The sequence below is a fragment of the Podarcis bocagei genome (genome assembly GCF_964188305.1).
Source record: "Podarcis bocagei genome assembly, chromosome: 5".
Taxonomy (NCBI): Eukaryota; Metazoa; Chordata; class Lepidosauria; order Squamata; family Lacertidae; genus Podarcis; species Podarcis bocagei.
Window position 1 is genome coordinate 12,460,807 of NC_138129.1, and position 23,129 is coordinate 12,483,935.

General features: G+C 47.7%; 1 protein-coding gene across 7 annotated transcripts in view; it reads right to left on the reverse strand.

Moving 5' to 3' along the window:
* Window positions 1-23,129, reverse strand: part of CDH4 (cadherin 4) — an 828,450-nt gene that overhangs the window by 358,570 nt on the left and 446,751 nt on the right. The gene's annotated exons all lie outside the window — the stretch shown is intronic.

Below are 23,129 nucleotides of genomic sequence, written 5' to 3' on the forward strand. Positions count from 1 at the left end.
CAGCCTAAAGTCTCACGAACCACTGTAGACAGTTAGTGTTCAAAGGCTGCGGCGTCTGTAATCAGGGTTCGAGATAAACAGCAGAGCTTTGCATTTTATCAATTTTACATGGGGGTTGGGGAGAGGGGAAACCGTGTTTAAAAATATATGTGCGTATCAGCCTGTGGAACGCTTCACTGATGCTTATCAGAAGCTTATGCCAGAAGGCGCATCAAATGCCCACCAGAGAGAAAGTGGGCATAGTACCTTCATTAGCAGGAGTTTTCGGTTTAACCCTTTACCCTCATCATTTTTAATTGCTTGCTCTGTGAAGGGAGGGCGGGTGTCGAATTGGGGGAAGGCATCCCAGGTGATGAATTGAGCAGTCCAGCGAGTTCGCTCATGTGCCGCATGTTGTATTCAAGAAGTGTGCGGAAGAACACAGCCTTTCCATAGCTGTGCATTTCTGAATCAATCCTTTATGAAGCATTCATTCTACCAAGCTAACAGCCAGACCCAAATATTTAATAATAAATAATAATAATAATAATATTTTTTTATTTATACCCCGCCCTTCCCGGTTCAGAAAACCGGGCTCAGGGCAGCTAACAACAAATTTAAAACACTTAATTGATGCAACAAAAAACAACATAAAACGTGAATAACAATAAATTCAGAATTCAAAAATCAATTTAGGGGGGAAATCCATCCAATAAACATTAGATGATCACCAGGGCTAGCTGGCTAAATTAGTCCTATTTGGGCCAGCGAGGAGACCAGGGGAGAATTAGCTGTGGGATCCCAGAGCTGGTAATCTTCATAAAAAGGGGAGGGGAGGGGAGGAAGGGGAATAAAAGATCAGGCTAAGTTCAAATTGAAAGCCAGGCGGAATAGCTCTGCCTTACAGGCCCTGCGGAAGAGTTCCTACCCCACATAGACATAGGAGCAACCCCTAGGGGCCAAGGGGTCTTCACCCTCCCAATAAAATATTTGAGGGAGCCGAGCCACCTAAAATTGATAGGCATTGCCATTCAAATAGTGTTCGTGCAAAGCATCATGTGATTGATTATGTGGGGCAGGGCTTACCTGCTCCCCCATATTTTATTCAAGTTGGCACCCTGCACATAGACAGCCATCTTTGGAACTCCCTGCCTAATGAAATGAGTTCAGCACCTTCACGGTACTCTGTTTAGTACCTGGTAAAAACCTTTCTGATTAGGCATGTAGAAAATGCCATGTGGTTTAATCTGGTTTTAGCTTTTTGGTGAATTTAATTATCTTTTTGAAGATCTTAAATAGTTATTTTTATGGTTCTTCACCAATAATGTTATTGTTTTATTCTTTTTGTAGGCTGTATTCCAATCAAACACTATATACATGTTGTGAAATATAAATATGATGAATTCACATCAGCAAAAAAGGGGGGGGCACAGATTTGCAAGTGCTAATTTATGGGTGTACACACAAATTTATAAATGTTGACTAGAAGTTAAATACAAATACGAAACATCCCATAATATGGCATGTGTGCTGCTCCATCCGCTGCCCAGGTACTAACTGTTGACGGGCAGTTTAAGGCCTTTCTTCCTCTCCCTTCTCAGAGTTCTTTATTTTTAATCTGGACTTGGCATGCTAGTCCTTTAAATGAATTGCTCCATCAAACGGAGGGCTGTCCTCTGGCAACTCTTCAAACAGAGGACTAATATCTGTAAGGAAGGACACATAGCCACTGTATGCTGGCCCACTTTAGAACTGATGTTCCAGGTCAGGTAAACCATGGTTTGCTAGAACAGACATGAACATTGAGCTTGAGTTCTCCCAATCTTCCTTGAATCTCTTAAAATAAGCAGCACACAAAAAAAGTTGGGTTCACTGTAGGGTGCTCTCTCAGTGTGCAATGAGATGAGAAAGGGGCAGGAGACCCACCATTTGACAGTGGAACGGTCTCCCTTAGGAGGTTGTGGCCTCTCCTTCCTTGGAGGTCTTTAAGTAGAGGTTGGATGGATGCTTTAGTTGGGATTCCTGCATTGCAGGGGGTTGGACTAGATGACCCTTGGGGTACCCCAACTCTACAATTCTATGATTCTATGATCTTCTGTTTTTTGCTTTAAAAAAGAAAAAGAGAGGGAGAAGTAAAAATGATCAGGGTGGTGAATTTTGGATCAGTGGTTAAAAAGTGAGTGTTATGGTGCAAAAAATACGGTATTTAAACTCACGGGAGAATTGGAATATAATAAATAACAACAACAACAATAATATATTTATACCCCGCCCATATGGCTGAGTTTCCCCAGCCGCTCTGGGTGGCTCCCAATCAAGTGTTAAAAACAACACAGCATGAAATATTAAAAGCTTCCCTAAACAGGGCTCCCTTCAGATGTCTTTTAAAAATAAGATAGCTGCTTATTTCCTTGACATCTGGTGGGAGGGCGTTCCACAGGGCAGGCGCCACTACCGAGAAGGCCCTCTCTCTGCTGAACTAGAATTATAATAGATTGAATACACAGAATGGGGAAACATACTGTATTTTTTCCATGTATAAGACTAAGTTTCCCCCCTAAAAAATAATGTCCAAAATTTGGGTGCGTCTTATACACGGCGGACATCTCCCCCCATTTTCTTAAATCTGAGTCCCCCAAAATAGGAGGCGTCTTATACATGGAGGCGTCTTCTAGCCGGAAAAATACGGTACATCACAAAAACGAGGTGCAAGGAGCCGTGTTCCCTGTATTGCAGGGGGGTTGGACTAGATGACCAGATACTTTCCAACTCCACAATTCTACAATTCTAAGCCTTCTCCAAAGAATTACCCATTAACATGAATCTGGCCTGCTTCCTTATTCTGTCTCGGGGGAAAATTGAGCCTACACTGCCCCCCACTTTCAGCCATGTATCTGCTCACCTAGCCTGTGATGCAACCCAGCGCCTGCATTAAGTGATACTCATTCCAGTAGAAGCAGAAGGCTTTTATTTTGTAAGTAAACACAAGACATTTAGTTCCCTGCCACTCTCCTGGGATTGGATTGTACGGATTACAAAGAGCTAATGATGTAGAGTTTAACGGAAGACACGAAAACTCAAAGGATAGGATTTAGCTCTGCTTTTGCCTGGGAGAACACATTTAGCTCCATGAAATTTTTATCACCTCTAAATGCACCCTTCTTGCAGGTAGAATCTTGGTGGTTTTTTTTTTTTATTGCACTTGGGAAACTAGTTGGCAATCATCTGCTGGCTTCCTCTCTCTCTTTTTTAACACAAAAACTATTGAGTCAGCAATAGGCTATTTTGCCGTATTTTTCCATGTACAGTGGTACCTCGGGTTAAGTACTTAATCGTTCCGGAGGTCTGTTTTTAACCTGAAACTGTTCTTAACCTGAAGCAGCACCACTGCACGATTTCAGTTCTCATCCTGAAGCAAAGTTCTTAACCCAAGGTAATATTTCTGGGTTGGCGGAGTCTGTAACCTGAAGCGTATGTAACCTGAAGCGTATGTAATCCGAGGTACCACTGTATAAGATGCCCCCTATTTTTCGTGACTCAAAATTAAGAAAATGCACCGTGCGCTATCTGTGTATAAGACAACCCCTTATTTTAAACTTCAAAAATTTAGGAAAAAATATAGTCTTATACATGGAAAAATACAATACGGTATATTTGCAGTTTAGCACCAGTGTAAAAAAACAACAACAACCTTTTGTTTATTATTGCAGGCCCATCAGGTTGTGGGAAATCCACCAACCCACAAAGTGTCTCAGCAACATGCCAATGGGTACCGATATGACATCCGGGTGATGGAGAAGAGAAAAGATGCAGTGAAAGGATGCAGCCGATAAAATCTGTGATCCACATCACATAGGAGGCTGCCTTAGGTTGAGTCATTTAGCTCAGCATTGACTGCACTGACTAGTAGCAACTCTCTAGGGTATCAGACAGTGGGTTTTTCCAGCCCTACCTGAAGATGCCAGGGATTGGACCTGGGACAGACACTCTGCCACTTACCTACAGTGTTTCTCCTTCTCCATTTTTCCTAACCAGCTGCAATTTACATTTGCAGAGGCTGATTTGCAAAGGCCAGGGCTTGCCACCGCACAGCTGGAAGGCAGGCATTGGTGGAGAAGTCACAGGGTGCCCCACTCACCCATGGAGAACTGAACCTGCCTTTCCCTAGATCAGCAAGACCAGTCTAATCCCAAGGAGGGATCTACTACAGGACGGATCCAGAAGATAAAATGAAAGAACGCTCTGCCTCATGAGACCAGGGCCCTGCAGGATCTGATTTCTTTCTGCAGTGCCTGTAAGACAGAGTTGTTCCGCCTGGCCTTTGGCTTGGGACCAGCCTGATCCCCTCCCCCTCTTTCCTTTTCCTTCTGTGATGGAACCCCTATTTGGGGATTTCTCTGGCTTTTCTGGGCACACGTAGGACCTGTCTGGATAGTTGGCCTTGGTGAAGATTTGACGTTTTCTCCCCCCAAACAGTTTTTGATCTGGGCTTCCACTGAAATAAGGCTGCATTTTAAGTAGCATTTTAATCTTGTTTTTAAGTTGTATTTTAATCAGTTGTTTTTATACCTGATGTTAGCCACCCTGAGGGTGGCCGGGGAGGGCAGGGTATAAATAAAATTAAATAAATAAATAAATTAAATTAAATTAAATTAAATTAAATTAAATTAAATTAAATTAGTAAGTAAGTAAATAAATAAATAAATAAATAAATAAATAAATAAATAAATAAAATATACACCACTTATTGTCCCCTTTAGCTTCCAGTCAATACCACTCAAAACACAAGCTGGAAAAAGTGATATCTCTTTCATACTCTATGGGTGGTAAAAACTGTTCTTGTCTACAGGTAGAATCATAGAATTGTAGAGTTGGAAGGGGCTCTGGGGTCATCTAGTGCAACCCACTGTGAAGCAGGAATCTCAGGTAAAGCATCCAACCTCTGCTTGAAAACCTCCAAGGAAGGAGAGCCCACCACCTTCTGAGGGAGTCCATTCCACTGTCGAACAGCTCTCACTGTCAGAAAGTTCTTCCTGGTGTTTAGTTGGAATCTCCTTTCTTGTCATTTGAAGCCATTGGTACCTTCTGGGGTGGGAGAAAACAAGATTTCTCCATGTGACAGCCCTTGAGACATTTGAAGATGGCTATCATCTCTCCTCCCAGTCTCCTCTTTTCCATGCTAAACATACCCAGCTCCTTCAACCGTTCCTTGTAAGGCTTGGTTTCTAGATACAGTGGTACCTCGGGTTACATACGCTTCAGGTTACATACGCTTCAGGTTAAAGACTCCGCTATCCCAGAAATAGTGCTTCAGGTTAAGAACTTTGCTTCAGGATGAGAACAGAAATTGTGCTCTAGCGGCGCGGCAGCAGCGGGAGGCCCCATTAGCTAAGGTGGTGCTTCAGGTTAAGAACAGTTTCAGATTAAGTACGGACCTCTGGAATGAATTAAGTACTTAACCCGAGGTACCACTGTAGTCTCCTACCCTAAAGCAGCTCCTCACAAAAAAATAGGCCACAGGGTGAACCAGACTCAGAGAAACAAACACAAGGGCCAACAGAACCTGTAATAAGTCCAGATACCAACTGAGTCAGCACAGCAAAGCACTTAGAGTGCTAGAGACTCGAGAACTTGGGAGAAAAAGTGATTAATTTGGGACAAAAAGTGATCATTAATACAGAAATTGTTCAGGATTTGACACAGGAACCTACTTTGACAGGACAAACTGGGGTGAAGACGAAGGAGAATGTTGGTGTTGTTGAACCTAAAATAACACAAGTGGAAGCCCCAGTCCTACAGAGGCAAATTGAGGACTATAAGTGGAGGCCGTTTATGAATGAATATAGAAAAAGTCAGAATTTGAAGATTGGAGCCCTGCTTGGATTGGAGAAGGAAGGTTGGATAGACTCTTTCATGCAGAGATTTACTGACCTTTGGGTCCTGAATCTGGGTCAGGAGGCGATTGGAGTTTTGGGGGCCTTTGGATCTGGAGGAGCCTTGAAACATGATTTGAGATATTGTACGGACATTGGTTTTAGCTGTGGAGAGTTGGTTGGCCTGTCGAGAGGGAATGGGGGCATGGTTGGGTCGGCCCCCCCCCCAAGACCTGCACTTCAGCATCTTCAGCACCAAAGAATATGAAGAAAAACTGCAGAAGGGACTTGGAAAAGATTTAAGAGCCTCGGACAGAAGATCTCCAGGTTGATGAACTATATGGAATGGACGGAAATGACTGTCAGAATCCGAGACCAAGGAGAAGAGATGGTGGTAGAAGATTGGGAAAGTTTAAAGTTTATATATACAAATATTGTAAATTTAATGAGTGTTAGAAAATTGTTAACAGAAATGTTATAAGGAGTTAAATATAAATAAGTATTTCAGTATTAATGGAAAATAAGGTAAAAAATATGTTAAGATATTCATAATGATAAAAATAGAGAAAGATGGAAAGGAATTGCTGAAACAAGTAATAGAAGTGGAATACAAAAAGGGAGGTGAGAGGAGGTCGATGAAATAAGGGAATGAAAGATAGAGTAATGAAATTGTATGGTATATGTTTTTAAATTGTTGTTGTTTTGCTTTGTTTAGTTTAGTGTGTTAAGGTTGTGTTTTGTATTGTTTTTTCTTTTCTCTCTTCTTTTTTTCTTCTCTGCTCTATTTTGCCTTTCTTTCTCGCCTCTTTTCTTCTTTTTTCTTTTCTTGTAAGCTTTAAAAGTAATAAAGATTATTTTTTTTTAAAAAAAAAACAGAGTGCTAGAGACTAGGGCTCAAATCCCAATTCAGCATAGAAGCTCATGGGGTGACCTTGGACTAGAAACTTTCTTTTAACCTAGTCTACCTCACAGGGTTGTAGTGAGGAGGAAATGGGGAGGGAGAGAAGCAGTACACCACACTGAGCTCCTTGAAGGAAAGGTAGGGTAGATAAGTAATAATAAATAAGTATCCACCCTGGTATAACTATCATGGGACCCAACAACATCAGCCATAGACCCAGGTTCAATTCCTGGCAACTCTACTTTCCAGGTACAGCTAGAGGAGATATCTGTGTGAAATCTTGAAGGGTTGCTGCCAGCCAGTGCAGACAATACTGAACCAGATGGACCAATGGTCTGGTTCAGTATAAAGCAGCATCCTTATGCAACATCTGCTTGTGTCTAGACTTCAGCTATAGAATTGATGCTTTTGAATTATGGTGCTGGAGGAGACTCTTGAGAGTCCCATGGACTGCAAGAAGATCAAACCTATCCATTCTGAAGGAAATCAGCCCTGAGTGCTCACTGGAAGGACAGATTGTGAAGCTGAGGCTCCAGTACTTTGGTCACCTTATGAGAAGAGAAGACTCCCTGGAAAAGACCCTGATGTTGGGAAAGATGGAGGGCACAAGGAGAAGGGGACGACAGAGGACGAGATGGTTGGACAGTGTTCTCGAAGCTACCAGCATGAGTTTGACCAAACTGCGGGAGGCAGTGGAAGACAGGAGTGCATGGTGTGCTCTGGTCCATGGGGTCACGAAGAGTCAGACACAACTAAAGAACCAAATAACAACAGACTTCAGCTGCAGTTTCTGGCTGGACAGCTCCACTGCTGTCTCTCAAATCCTCACCCAGCCTGAAACATGCTCCTTGCTATGGTTGGACAGCTTCCTTGCCATGCTTGTAAATGGGCAATATAAGCTCTTGAATATATATAGACAGGGAATGCACAACTTCAGTTCTCGATTGGTAAAGCACATTTGCCTAGGAGATGTGAACAACTGCTATGTTTACTCCTTTCTAATCAAGACTATTGAAAATCTGGAAGAAATTTAACCAATTATATCTCCTTGGTTAAGCTCTCTCACTCTCGAGTCAATGAATCTTCTGGCTTCGTCAATATCTGTTTAGTAAACTGCATGCCAGAAGCTTCCTAATGAATACGATTAGCCTTACATGCAAACAGAAAAGTACTTAGGGCAAAACAAGGCAGTTTACACATCAACTTTGTCTCAAGTCAATTTTTCTCTTTTGGAGAAGTCAATAGAGGACATTATGCTGATGGTCTGAGAAGATCATTCTTTGGCTCACCAATTTTTTCGTTATTAAACAATATTTGCCCGATATGTCACGGGTTTGCAAAACAGGGCCATGATTTAGCTTTGGATATTTATTCAAATGAAGCTAAAACCAATGCATGGGATACAAATAGCATGATAAACTGCAGCTGTTATCATAAAGCATGCTTCGATTAAACTAGGTTGTACCAGCTCCAAGGCTGAGAACAATAGGTCCTGTGCTGCTAATAAGAAATTGAACCACCTGTGGCCTATTGTTTTAACTGCAGGGACCAGAAATATCTAATTTAGACTTGCATCTGAGATCATAAGAGAAAGCATTATGGTGACCCAATTAGGGATGGAGGAGGAAACTGCTTTAAAGGGATTTCTGCACAGAATTTGGTGCCTGATTGAGCCTTGCCTGCATTGGACCACCTCTTTCATCAAGAACCCACTTAATTTTGAGCTGCTCACATATTGCCATTTTTATTTTATTTTTAAAAGCCCGACTAATTATATGCAAAATTATACGCAATATATTATACACAAATAACATATAAGAGAGTCAAGCCCCATGTGATGCAATATTACTGCAGCATCATTTTGTTAGTAGCAATGTACAAGCATTTTTATAGCCATATGAACAGCTGTATGTATCTGTTTATGTCCTGGTTACTTTAGGGAATCTGGTGTGCGTATTCATATACAGCAGTAATGGGAGGAGATGGGGTGATCCAATTATCAAAGATCAGTGGTCTTATTTGACACAGTTTCTCCTGATTCCTCCTGTCCCACCTTCCACAGTGTTCTAAGGACCCCCAAAAACATGGAACTGTTTTTTTGGGGGGGGCGGGGGAGAGGCTAAGGGGTGGATAGCAGAAGGAATAGGCAACAATTCCTTTCCTCTCTCTTCTGCTGATGGCAGATTCTGCTGGATTCAAGAGCCTTCCATCAGCCCAGAAGACCATATTCTTGACATCCTGTGTTCCAAAGACATCTTGGGAGGACTGCTGTTGGAGAGTAAAATCCTGAAACTATACAGCTAAATCCAGCAAAGGACTTCTTACTCCCCCTAAATCTGCCCATCTCCCAACGTCCCCCGGTGATGTTCCCCCATTTGCCCGAAACCAGTTTGACTCAAACAGATGTTGCTTAAAGGAAGAAGACTTATCTCTCACATTTTGGATGGGAGTTAGAGCACCCTGGAGAGGATGACTTCCAGAGAGACTAGGTGGAACCCCTGCCCCTCCGCCAAAAAGATGACTTATAGCAGCAAGCAGGCACAAACTCATTCTGAATATGCTGGTTAAAGCAGCCTCCTTTATGTGCATAGAATTGCTATTTGCCCTGCAGTCCTAACCCCACTTAGGGATGTGGGTCGCCTAGGACTTGCCGATCATAAGGTCGGCGGTTCGAATCCCCACGACAGGGTGAGCTCCTGTTGCTCGGTCCCTGCTCCTGCCAACCTAGCAGTTCGAAAGCACATCAAAGTGCAAGTAGATAAATAGGTACTGCTCCGGTGGGAAGGTAAACGGCGTTTCCGTGCACTGCTCTGGTTCACCAGAAGTGGCTTAGTCATGCTGGCCACATGACCCAGAAGCTGTATGCCGGCTCCCTCGGCCAATAAAGTGAGATGAGCGCCACAACCCCAGAGTCGGCCACGACTGGACCTAATGGTCAGGGGTCCCTTTACCTTTACCTAACCCCACTTAACTGGAAGTAAGCCCCATTGAATTCAACAGGACCCACATTTGGAGAGGCATGGTTAGGATCATAGCCTGAGCTAGGTGTTGGCTTGGTTTAATGCCTCCATCCTTTGTCTTATAACGGAAGCAGTCACTGCAGATTCTAAAAGGCTGATATGCTTAGGATCAATCATTCTGCCTCACTGGAATAAAAAACGCATCTGGTCAGATGAAAAATGAACATACTGGGACAATTTAGAGATGGAAACCATTGCGTTGCAGTAGGGTAGACACCTTATTAAGGGTCCCCCCCAACCAGACGAAAAAACACTTTCTAACCTACCTGCTCTTATGCACATATCTATGACAGTCATTTGTGGCTTAAAATGAGGGGAAGAGCCAATTTGTATAAAGATTCATTGTCTAATGGTCTGGAGATGATTCCTGCTAACCACTGAAATCCAAGTAAGTGAATATTTACAAGCCTGTCTCACGACATACAACATTTAAATACAATGTTAGCATACGCACAATGGATCTAGGCCAGAAGCTGCTACAGGAAAACTTCTAAGACACCACTCTGCCTGGCCATCTGCCCTCACTAAGCCTCTGAGCAGCTGACAGCTCACTTTTGCTTTATGATATGACATTCGATGTCTACTTTCTGCAACTGCTCAGTTTCACCTGCACTGCTCTCCATGCCATCCACCCTTAAGCAGGGGCATACTTTGGAAACCTCTCACAAAATGGCACCCTACGCAGGGCCAAAATTTGCCACTCCCAAATAGATTTCCTGATGGTTCTCCTCTCTAAATCCAGCACTGCCTTACATACCTTGAGGTACTCACATGTTCAGTAAGTCCTCAACTCTTGCGGCGGTTACATTCTGGGGGTCATGCCTAAGGACCAAATGGTGCAGTCAGAAGACATTGGGTGCAGTGACAGATCAGATCGCCAAAGTCTTTTTCCCAGATGCTGGCCCCCTTTCTTACCCCTTTTTATTCTTTCATTTTTTTGCCAAGTGCATATAGCTGGTAAACAGCTGCCAAGTCCAGGGCAGCTGTTTACCAGCTCCATCTGGTACGCAGGCTGAGACCCCATCTGCCTGCGTACTGCCTCGCCAGAGTGGTGCATGCTCTGGTTATCTCCCGCTTGGATTACTGCAATGCGCTCTATGTGGGGCTACATTTGAAGGTGACCCGGAAACTACAACTAATCCAGAACGCGGCAGCTAGACTGGTGACTGGGAGCGGCCACAGAGACCACATAACACCGGTCTTGAAAGACCTACATTGGCTCCCAGTACGTTTCCGAGCACAATTCAAAGTGTTGGTGCTGACCTTTAAAGCCCTAAACGGCCTTGGTCCAGTATATCTGAAGGAGCGTCTCCACCCCCATCGTTCTACCCGGACACTGAGGTCCAGCACCGAGGGCCTTCTGGCAGTTCCCTCACTGCGAGAAGTGAGGTTACAGGGAACCAGACAGAGGGCCTTCTCGGTAGTGGCGCCTTCCCTGTGGAACACCCTCCCACCAGGTGTCAAAGAGAACAACAACTACCAGGCTTTTAGAAGACATCTGAAGGCAGCCCTGTTTCGGGAAACTTTTAATGTTTGATGTATTATAGTATTTTAATATTCTTTTGGAAGCCGCCCAGAGTGGCTGGGGAAGTCCAGCCAGATGGGCGGGGTATAAATAATAAATTATTATTATTATTATAGCTGAATGTGCATAAATTGTAAGATTACCGTACTGTACCTGTGAGTCCACCCCTTGGTTTTCTGTATTAATTAGTGCTTCACAACAAGGGGGTGACTGTGTGATTGCGGCGCAATCATTACAGCAATAAGAAGACATGGAATTAAAAAAAAAATGGGTTCCAGCTTAAAAGGGTGTGAAATATACGATACTCAGAGTTGAGTGTGAATTTCATGCTCTTTATTCAGCTCATAGTAGCAATGAATGAAACTTTCCCCAAAACATCTAGCTATATATACATTATTTACCCAATGGTCCCCCAAAATGATTGGCTAATTCCGGGCTGCTCTTGTAGGCCAATCAGTTTGCAGATTCACTTCCTCCAGAAGCCTGATTGGCTGCTCCTGCAGGCCAATCAGGTTGCTGATTCACTTCCACCTGGAGCTGGACTGGGTGGCTCCTGCGGACCAATCACACTACTGCATTATGCGTCCTTTTGTTCTAGGGTTCAGCTCAGTACATAACAGGGTGCTAGCTTGACACATGTTTAAAGGCTCCATTCAGAAGTGTTAGCTCTTTGCAGCAGAACCATTCGAAAAGCATACATGCTATTCGTGCTCGCCTGAGGGATATTCTGTATTCCAACCCACCTCAATCAAAAGGTGGGTTAGAAGATTTGGGAAATACGTCAGCTCTCCCCCAAACCCTCCCCCCCCCTTTTCGGACAATTCCCCTTTAGTTCTTGATTCTATTTACAACCCCAAAACAAATAATTCCACATTTAATATGGCTGCCTGAAAACCTAAAACTATAACATGCCACACTGTAACATTTTGTTGCAGCCCTAGGATTATTATTTTTTAAACCATTCATCACTGGTGCTCAAACATGCTTTCCTTAAGTTCCTTTTTTTTTTTTTTTTTTTTTTTTTTTTGCTGACCAGGCTTATCGCATCCTTACAGCTACTCTTATGCAGCAGCAAGGTTGCATTAAATGGTTATCCCGGCTGCACCTTTCCCAACAGGCAATTGCAGCCTCCTTCGTTATGGGTGAGTCTGCAAAGGAGATAAGGTGCTCCGTGGGTTGTCAGGCCACACAATTTACACCCCAGTAGGCTATATAACCCATCTATGGTCCTGGAGCATGGCACGTGGAATCACACCACCTCCTCCTCGTTAGAGTCATCAGGTTTACCGATAAACTAATGAGATGCTTTGCAATTAAAGGTTTCAGCTAGCAGGGAAGCTCTTTTTGCCTTCGCTCAGGCCGGCCTGGGTGCTTTCCTACCTGCCAATAAATAATCCCACACAGCTTCTGGCCTTGTTGCAGGGCTTTCCATGATTAACTCTGCATAAGTTGGCCCAAATGACCTCATGGATTAATCAATGTGTTCCGTCTCTTGGAGAGCAAAGTTCAAGCTGTAGGAGCTACCTCCGATAGGGCTGCATGTTTTAATTATGACTGGAGTATGAAGTAAATAAATCCCAGTACAGTCAATTTGTCAGTAAAAAGAGAAAAAAAAGAAAAACGTCTCCCGTTTTGCCATTGTAGCACTAACGATTTATTTTTATTTGGAAAAGCACAGGCATTTGCTAATATATTTATAAAACTGAACATTTCAGACATCAATATATGTACAGGAGGCTGGCTGCAGATGTAAGCATTGCAAGCAAATGGTAACAGCAATGCTTCAGAGGTGAATAAAATTAGGTAAAATATGAACTGCCCGCATCTAGACAGAGAGCTCAAGGCCTGGCTGTTTATTATGTCCATGACAGGCATCAGAACTGAAATGGATTTGCTTCAAAAGCTGTAAAATTTGACGTAAAGTGTCTTTGAATATTCAAATATTCACCACATGTTTGCTAGCTGAACCAGGCAGCCCGCCATGTTTAACAGCAGGGCTTATATATGGTTGTTGGTTTCTGACAGCATTCACAAGATGGATGACATACAGCGGTGCTTTGAAATTGATGGTATTTGATGGCTGGCATGCAATAGCATGCAGTATTTAGCTAAAAGAGATCCAGTAAGGTCTCTCCCCAGCCTGCCCTCTCACCCAACCAGATGGGAGGTCAGAGAAAAATCCCCGGCAGTTTGAGACTTGGTCTTCAAAGCATCAGATTAGGGTGGATGCTTTGGTTTAGGGAATTACAAGCAGTTCCTAGGCACTTCATTCCTCATCCCCACCAGCTTCCCTGCTTTCTTTTCTTCCAGTCTCCCAGCAGCCCCTATAAAAGGAAGCACTTGGGATGAACCTCCTGTTATTTTGCTTTGTTTTGCTTCATCAACCTTAGCTTTCTTGCTTTGCCAACTAAATCCTTGGCTTTCCCACTCACCCTCTGGACACTAAGAGAAAATAAGTAAACACACACCCATAGGCACGACAGCCCAAGTGTTTGGGGGCTGGGGTTCACAAAATCAAATTGCCAAAGAGGCACACAGAAGCATCCTGATAAGTTTCTCCCCCCGCCCTTCAACACCTTCCTTTAATTTACAATTTGAGATGAACCGTTTGGCAGCTCGAAACGCCTGGCACCGCGTCAGCGTCGGTTTGCTGGGGCTGAATCCAAACACGAACCTGAACTTTACCAGCTCCGCTCGTTTTTGTAAACAGATTCCCTTTGCCTGCCAAGCGCTTTCCGAAAGGACACAAAAGACGGTGGCTCCCCCCCCCCACACACACGCAAAGGGGGGGGGGAGTTGCACAGCCCTCAGCACACATTATTTTACTTAATTAAAAAAGAGAGAGAGAGAGAAAGCAGGGGAGAGGCACTTCATCATTTGAGTTTCGTTGAGAAGCATGGCAGCGTTCCTGCTGCAGCTTCAGTTGCGCCTGCGCCATCCAGCTGCACCCAGAAAGGTTGGGATAGAAAGCGTACAACTGGGCAATATTCAAAGCCCACTTCTGCCAAATGGTACACCTGCAGCCTCTGTGGACTTCCTGGTGTTGGTGTGGGAGTCTGGGAGCTAAGGTGTGCTGACTTGAAGATCTGGAACACAGCTAGATCTGGTAGGGGGCCTCTGACCCCCCCCCCCCAGGTTAGGGATGGGAAAGGACATCGATTTGGTTCACATTTAAAGGTGAACCTGCCTCATTTGTGCTTTCTGATACAGTATGCCAACTTTTCTCAAACTTGGGTGCCAAAATGTTGTTGGAGTACAGATCCCATCATCCCTGACCACTGGTCCTGGTAGCTAGGGATGATGGGAGTCATAGTCTAACAACATCTGGGCACCCAGGTCTGAGAAAGGCTGCAATAGGCTAAGGGAAATGTGGCCATCCTTCGAAACTCACACTCCTCCAGGTTTTACTGTTCTCCAGCCAAGTAATGTGTGCATAAAATGTACATGCTACAGAAAAAATGGGACTAGAAATGCATGTGTCAGGGGTTTAGGAGCAGAGGCACGGGCAAGGGAGGAAACAGAGAGCGAAGGGGAGGAGGCAGAAGAAAAGATGAGTGATGACGACGACCCGAGATCTCCTAGTCTTTCCAGTGAATCAGAGGATTCACAGAAAGGAGCACCAGTGGCCAGGGCAAGGGGGGCACCCCAGGAAGATAGAGCCAGAAGGGACTCAGGGGGGAGCAGCTGGAAATCGGGACCAGCGTCACCGCCAGGAAGCAGGGAAGAGGAAGGGAGCCAGGGGGGAAGCGCTGGCAGCTCACCACAGGAGGGAGGGCATGAGTCAGGAGTGGCCACACCTCCATCGGGGAGCGAAGAAACGGTTAAGAGGAAGGTGGAAGGTTGGGCGCGCGCGCCAAGTTCAAATGCAGAGGAAGGCGGCGCAGTAAGCAGCCCCGAAAGGGAACCAGGTCCTAAAGCCCGGCGCAAGGAGGCAGGAGGGTCCGGGTCAGCGTCAGAAGAATCCCGGAAGGAGGAGGCCCCGGGGGGTAGAGGGACCCAGAGGAGGACAGTCAGGCGGAAAAGGTGGAGCAAGGCTAGGATATTAAGCTGGTGCTCACGGGGCGGAGACTCAGACGGAGCTTCGCCGATCTAGCTACTAGACGTAGAGTTTGCGCGCAGCAGCGTGAGAATGGAAACTGTAATTCAATAAAGACTTTTACTTAATGATCGCTGGCTAGCGTGATCCTCTGTGAGCTAGGATCTTCAAGCAGCTCTGACAGTAAGCTCCGTCTCTCCATTGTGGGCATCTACAGCCTCGAGGAGGGGAGAGAAACAGGTGCCTACTAGCGAGCTCACGAACGGCAGACGACATGACGGCTGAGCAGCAGATAGAGGACCTCAGAAAAGCAGTGGCACAACTGAACGCCGAGGTTCTCGCATCCAGGAAGAGAGAGGAGGAGGCAGCTGCCGCCTGCAGGGATCTCCAGGTCAGGTTAGACGTGCTGACAAAGCAGACACCCCGGCAGGAGGGAATTGGGTTGGCGAGACGGACAGGCGGGCTGGTCTCTCACTTCGATGGGAACCTGCAACAGTATCCCAACTTTAGAGCCGACATACTGTGCGCACTGCAACTGCTGCATAAAGACTTTAGAGATGAACAAGAGAGAGTGGGGTTCATCATGTCCCATCTGCATGGGGATGCGAAAGCATGGCTACGCAATTTATGGAGAGATAAGGATCCGGCGCTCCAGAATGCGGATGCCTTTATTAAAGCGATGGATGGGTGCTTTTATTCAAGTATTGACGTGGATCTTGCACGGAAGGAGGTGCATGGGCTGAGACAAGGGAGGGCCAGCGTCAGGCAGTATCATGCCCGCTTTTTCGCCTTGGTCAGTGCCCTGGAATGGGACAGAGATTCGGCTCCTGTAAGAGACCTCTTTTGGGAGGGGCTGCACAACTCGATTAAAGATGAGATCGCGAGGGGGGAGAGACCCCGAACCACCCAGGAGGTCGTTCAGAGGGCACTGGCAGTGGGGGTGAGGCTGGAAGGACGTCCGTGGAGCAAGGACGAAGGGCGTGGAGGGCGCGAACCAGCCGGGGGCCCCTCCTTCCTTCCCAGAGAAGCAGCGCGGGCGCAATCCACGCCTCCGCCAGGAGGAGGAGCCGAACCTATGGAGGTTGGAGGTGCAAGGGCTCAGTCAGCAACCAGAGCCCTAGCACCGGCAGCAGTGAAAGCGAAGCCTCCTAGAGGGAACAGGAAGTGTTACGTCTGTGAGGAACCAGGGCATATGGCAAAAGAGTGTCCCCAGAGGCCCCACAAGCTCACTGCAGCCTCAGCAATGGTGACTGCAGCAACGCAGCAAGGAGGACCACAGCAGGGAAACGACGCGGTCTGGCTGGAGGAAGAGGCACTGGGGCCCAGCCAGACGTGTTAGTGACGCAGTCCCCAGAGATTTTACAGCCCGTGAACCCCCTCCCGCCCAAACCAGTAGTGAGGCTCACAGCATCTCTCCAGCTGCCCAATGGAATCACCATAGACGTGCCAATCACCATTGACTCAGGCAGCAATGCGGACTTTATAGGGCAGGACTTTGTCGACAGGCACGCTGTGCAGTTGCTGCCGGCCACACTGCCCCTGCAGGTTGTCACGGTGGATGGCAGGGAGCTGCTCGGGGGGCAAGTGGTGAAGCAGACGCCACCAATGGTGATGCGACTTGGGAATCACAAAGAAATCATCAGCTTCAACGTCACTCAACTATCTGACACGCCCGTTGTATTGGGCATGAGTTGGCTGGACAAGCACAGCCCAACGATGGCTTGGTACCAGAGGCAGTTGATCTTCGGCTCTTCCTTTTGTGCTGAACACTGCATCGTGCCCAGGCAGGAAGGAGAGGAAGAGGAGTCACAGCTGCTGCTCGGCACGCTGCAAGCGATTCCCCACAAGTACGCTGAATTTTTGGAAGTTTTCTGCGAGAAGGAGGCAGACAGGCTACCCCCTCACAGACCATATGACTGCAAAATTGACCTGCTGCCGGGGGCGGCGCTGCCTAAAGGGAGACTGTATTCCATGTCAGAGGACGAACTGCAAGAACTCAAGGAGTTCATTGATCATAATTTGCAGCGCGGCTTCATCCGGGAGTCCAAGGCAGTGGGGGGCAGTCCCGTATTCTTTGTTAAGAAGCGGGACACGCCCCAAAAGAGACTCGTAGTGGATTACAGGATTTTGAACAGTGTGACTAGGCCATCGGACTTCCCCATGCCCCGAATTGACGACCTCCTCGCAAAGGTACGGAAGGGCAGAGTGTTCACCAAGTTGGACCTGCGGGGGGCGTACAACCTCATTCGCATGCGGGAGGGTGATGAGTGGAAGACAGCCATGTTCACGCCACTGGGGACCTACGAATATAGAGTTATGCCTTTTGGATTGCAAAATGGCTCCCACGTTTTTCAAGCTTTTATGCATCACGTGTTGGCGGGACTTCTCTACAAGACGTGCGTCTGTTTCTTAGATGACATCCTGATCTTTTCGGAGTCGCAGCAGGAGCATGACAAACACGTCAAGGAAGTGCTGAGCAGGCTAAAGCAACATAGGCTCTACGCCAAGCTGGAGAAGTGCCAATTCGACGTGACGGAGGTGGATTTTCTGGGCTACAAGCTGTCTGACAAGGGGCTCGCCATGGACAGCGCCAAGGTTCGAGCGGTGTTGGATTGGAAGAGCCCGCGCAACCGGAAGGAGGTCCAACGGTTTGTCGGCTTTGCGAACTTCTATCGCAAATTTATCAAGGGCTTCGCGATGCAGACGGCGGCCATCACTGACACGCTTAGCTCCAAGAAAAAGAAGTTCATTTGGACAGAGCAGGCGGAGCAGTCCTTTCAGGCACTCAAGCGTCTCTTCGCGTCGGAAGAGCAGCTGCTTCATGTCAACCCCAGCAAGCCGATGAGGGTGGAGACAGACGCTTCGGACAGAGCCGTGGGGGCGGTCCTGCTGCAGAAAGACCCGCAGGGGGTGTGGCGACCGGGAGCGTTTTACTCCAGGAAGCTCAGCAAGTCCGAGCAGAACTACACCATATGGGACAGGGAGTTGCTGGCCATTCACGCAGCGTTCAAGGCGTGGAGGCACTTTCTGATCGGCGCCAAGCACACGGTGCAGGTTTGCACGGACCACAAGAATCTAGAGCACTGGCGCACGGCACAGTTCCTGAATCAGAGGCAGATACGTTGGGCTGAGTTCTTTGCGAACTTCGACTTCCGAATAGAGTATGTCCCGGGGGACACCAACATCATGGCAGACGCTCTCTCCCGTAAGCCACAGTATCTGGAGGACGCAACACCAGCGGCCGCCATGCACATCTTCGCACCGACAGTGTGGGCGTGCGCCGCGGCGACCGTGGACCTAGAGGCGGTGCGACGAGCGTTGCAGGGGGACTCCTTCGCACGAGCAAAGATGGCAGAGGTGCAAAGGGGCAAGGCAGCGGCCGACGGTTTCCAGCTAAGAGATGGATTGCTCATCCGTAAAGGGGCCATCTACGTGCCGGGAGACGAACTCCGAGCCAAGGTGCTGCAGCAGCTGCACGACGCGCCCACGGCCGGGCACTTTGGCAAGGAGAAGACGGTGGAATTAGTAGCCAGGGATTTCTGGTGGCCTGGAATGAGAGGGGAGGTCGCAGACTACGTGGCGAGGTGTGACACCTGCCAGAGGGCCAAACCGGTGCACAAACCGCCGGCCGGACTGTTGGAACCGCTGCAAACTCCGGTCGAACCTTGGGAAAGGGTGGCCCTGGACTTTGTCACGGATCTGCCCAGCTCAAGGGGCAAGACGGCAGTGCTGGTGGTGGTGGACCTGTTTTCCAAGATGGCCCATTTCATTCCGTGTGCTAAGGTGGCCACGGCGGAGCACACCGCCAAACTGTTCATAGACCACGTGTTCAAGGTTCACGGTCTGCCACGGTCTATTCTGTCCGACCGGGGGCGGCAGTTCATCTCGAATTTCTGGCAGAAGCTGATGGGCTTCCTGAACGTCAAGATCAACCTGGCGTCGGCGAGACACCCGCAGACCAACGGGCAAGCGGAGCGGGTCAATGCCATCATGCAGCAGTACCTGAGATGTTATGCAAATCAACAGCCTGCGACGTGGGTGGATTACCTGCCGCTTGCCGAATTCGCCTACAACAACACGAAGCACGTGTCCACGGGGGTCACGCCGTTCTTCGCCAACAACGGGAGACACCCCAGAACCTTCCCGGGACTGGAAAGAATGGGGGAGGGGGAGCCGCAGACAGCAGATGCGTTCGCGTCGGAGCTGCAGGAAGTCCACGATCAGCTGAGGCGCCACCTGGAGCTGGCCAAGCACGCATACAAGGTACAAGCAGACAAGCACAGAAGGGTTGGAGAAGAGCTCCACGTGGGAGACTGGGTTTGGTTAGCAGCCCATGCAGTGCCGGCCAGGTCGTTGGCCAAGAAGAAACTAGGGCATAAGCAACTGGGGCCCTACCAAGTCGAAGAGCAGGTCAACCCGGTAGCTTTCAGACTGGCACTTCCGGAGGGTTCCAGGATGCATCCAGTATTCCACAGATCGGTGCTCACTCCCTACAAGGCACCGCACAGGTTCCAGGAACCCGGAACGGCGCCGAGTCCGGCCAGAGACAGAACAGGGCACGCGGGAGTGGCACAGAAGGAGCGCATCAACGAGGTCACGGAGATTTTGGACTCCAGATGGGGGGAAGAGGGGGTAGAATACTTTCTCGCCAAGGAGGGCACCCCGGCCAGTGCGAACAGCTGGGTGCCGGGATACGCCTTAGACGAACCTCTGCTCAAAGACGAGTTTCATGCCCTCTTCCCACATAGACCTATGCCAGCAGACTTTTTCGACGACTGGCTTTTCACGCCCACGCTTTCGGCCAGCACGTTCCGGGGGTTCGACTCGGACGAGGAACCGACACGAGACGTCCGTTCCCCGGAGGGGTCACCCTCGGGATCCGCCTCGGAACCCTCGTATTGGTGGGACGATAGGCCAGAGGAGCAGTTCCGCAGAAAGTGGCTGGAATGCTCAGGACGAGCAACGCCGCCAGGAGGAAGTGAGGGAGAGACGGACATGGACATTTTCGGGGACGACCCTGGTTTCGAGCACGGCGGCACAGAGATGGAAGCGGAGGTGACCGTCGTCGACGAGAGCAGGGAGGAAGAACCGGAAGACTTCAGATGGAGGCCCGCCACGGGAAGCGACCGATATCCGACGTTCGTCCCTTTGCAACAGCAGCCCCCAGCTCCAGCACCGGAAGGAGGGGAGGGGGGAATGGGGGGCTTCGAGGGGGGGATGGATGTCAGGGGTTTAGGAGCAGAGGCACGGGCAAGGGAGGAAACAGAGAGCGAAGGGGAGGAGGCAGAAGAAAAGATGAGTGATGACGACGACCCGAGATCTCCTAGTCTTTCCAGTGAATCAGAGGATTCACAGAAAGGAGCACCAGTGGCCAGGGCAAGGGGGGCACCCCAGGAAGATAGAGCCAGAAGGGACTCAGGGGGGAGCAGCTGGAAATCGGGACCAGCGTCACCGCCAGGAAGCAGGGAAGAGGAAGGGAGCCAGGGGGGAAGCGCTGGCAGCTCACCACAGGAGGGAGGGCATGAGTCAGGAGTGGCCACACCTCCATCGGGGAGCGAAGAAACGGTTAAGAGGAAGGTGGAAGGTTGGGCGCGCGCGCCAAGTTCAAATGCAGAGGAAGGCGGCGCAGTAAGCAGCCCCGAAAGGGAACCAGGTCCTAAAGCCCGGCGCAAGGAGGCAGGAGGGTCCGGGTCAGCGTCAGAAGAATCCCGGAAGGAGGAGGCCCCGGGGGGTAGAGGGACCCAGAGGAGGACAGTCAGGCGGAAAAGGTGGAGCAAGGCTAGGATATTAAGCTGGTGCTCACGGGGCGGAGACTCAGACGGAGCTTCGCCGATCTAGCTACTAGACGTAGAGTTTGCGCGCAGCAGCGTGAGAATGGAAACTGTAATTCAATAAAGACTTTTACTTAATGATCGCTGGCTAGCGTGATCCTCTGTGAGCTAGGATCTTCAAGCAGCTCTGACAGCATGCATCAGTGAAAGTAACATATAGAAATGCATTATACAAGGGGGGATAAATAAATAAATATAATAATAATAATAATAATAATAATAATAATAATAATAATAATAATAATAATAATAATTTATTTGTACCCCGCCCATCTGGCTGGGTATCCCCAGCCACTCTGGGCGGCTTCCAACAGAATATTAAAATACAATAATCTATTAAACATTAAAAGCTTCCCTAAACAGGGCTGCCTTCAGATGTCTTCTAAAAGTCTGGTAGTTGTTTTTCTCTTGTTTTCTACAGGGCGGGCACCACTACCGAGAAGGCCCTCTGCAAAAGTGTTTATGTGCCTGGAGATGCACACCTACAGAGTTTCAGGTAGCTCACGTAGCTAAGGTTTTAGGCTCAGACCAAAATTTCAAATTTCAGAGACGCCCTGTGCAATGCCAAAATTTGGCACCCCTGCCTCTGGCCTTCAATTCAACATCATTGCTGTGGTACCCCCTGTGGTTCCCCCAAGGCTCCATGCCCAGTGTAATAGAACAGCTCACCCTCCTCAAAATCTACCTCTGACTCCACTCCCATAGTCCCTAATACAGGCATGGAGACTTGTGGTCATCCAGTTTTGTGTGCCTTCAATCACAAGTCTGTTCTGTCCTGTTTTCTGAGGATTTCTTTTAACAGTGTGAAAAATTCTCCTTTATACTTTTACCTGTTTTTGTTTGCACTTGCCCTTAAAATAAGCATTTTCTATGCATTTCCCCCAAAATACATATTGTGCCCATTGTCTCCCTCCCCCACCAAAACGTATGCATCATTGCATGCATTAAAACAAAAACTTCATTGCAAAATTCAGGGTGTGCAATTTGATTGTCAGCTGAGTTTTGCACTGTGTACAAGCTATGAATTAGGTCAGTGCACTTTAAAACACAGACTGAATGAAATTCACCTCTATCCTTAGAGATAATGGGAGTTGTAGTCCAACAACATCCATAAATAACAACACCCTGGTGGTCCCGGGCCCTAAGGAAGTTAGATTAGCTTCAACCAGAGCCAGGGCCTTTTCAACACTGGCTCCGGCCTGGTGGAACGCTCTGTCTCATGAGACCAGGGCCCTGCAGGATCTGATTTCTTTCCGCAGGGCCTGTAAGACAGAGTTGTTCCACCTGGCCTTTGGCTTGGAGCCAATTTGATTCCCTCCCCCTCTTTTTTTCCTTTTCTTTCTCCTCCTGTGACGAGGCTGCATTTTAACATTTTACTCTTTCAATATTTTAATGTTGTATTTTAATCTTGTTTTTAAGTTGTATTCATTCAACCTGTTTTTATTATTGCTTGTTAGCTGCCCTGAGCCCAGCCTTGGCTGGGGGGCGGGGTATAAATAAAAATTATTATTATTATTAACATCTGCAGAGCCACTGTTTCACCATCCTTCTCCTAATGAATGTTATGTACAGGTGCAAGGCTGAACGTAAGGAATACCAAAAGTTTTGCCTCAATTTGACAAGGGCTTAATTAAAAAAAGGAGCAGTTCATTCAGCTTTTAGGGTGGAGCAACAATGCCCACTGACACTTGAAACTTTCCTGCTGCAGCTGCTTCCAGTGGCAGCTGGGAGCTACTGGATCTCGGGTAGTTTTTTTCCCAACACCCCAAAATTTGTCCCCTGAAGAGTCCCAACCTTTTACATAGCCTGCAAATAAGATCTCAAAAAGGGTGTGTTAGAAAAACCCTGCAATGTGCATTGATGGTGTTGCAAAAACGACAATGCAGAAATAATTGGAGTGGATTGCAGATCCTGCTTCCCTTTGGCTGAATCCTGTCTGTTTCTTTTCTGTGTGTTTTTAAAGA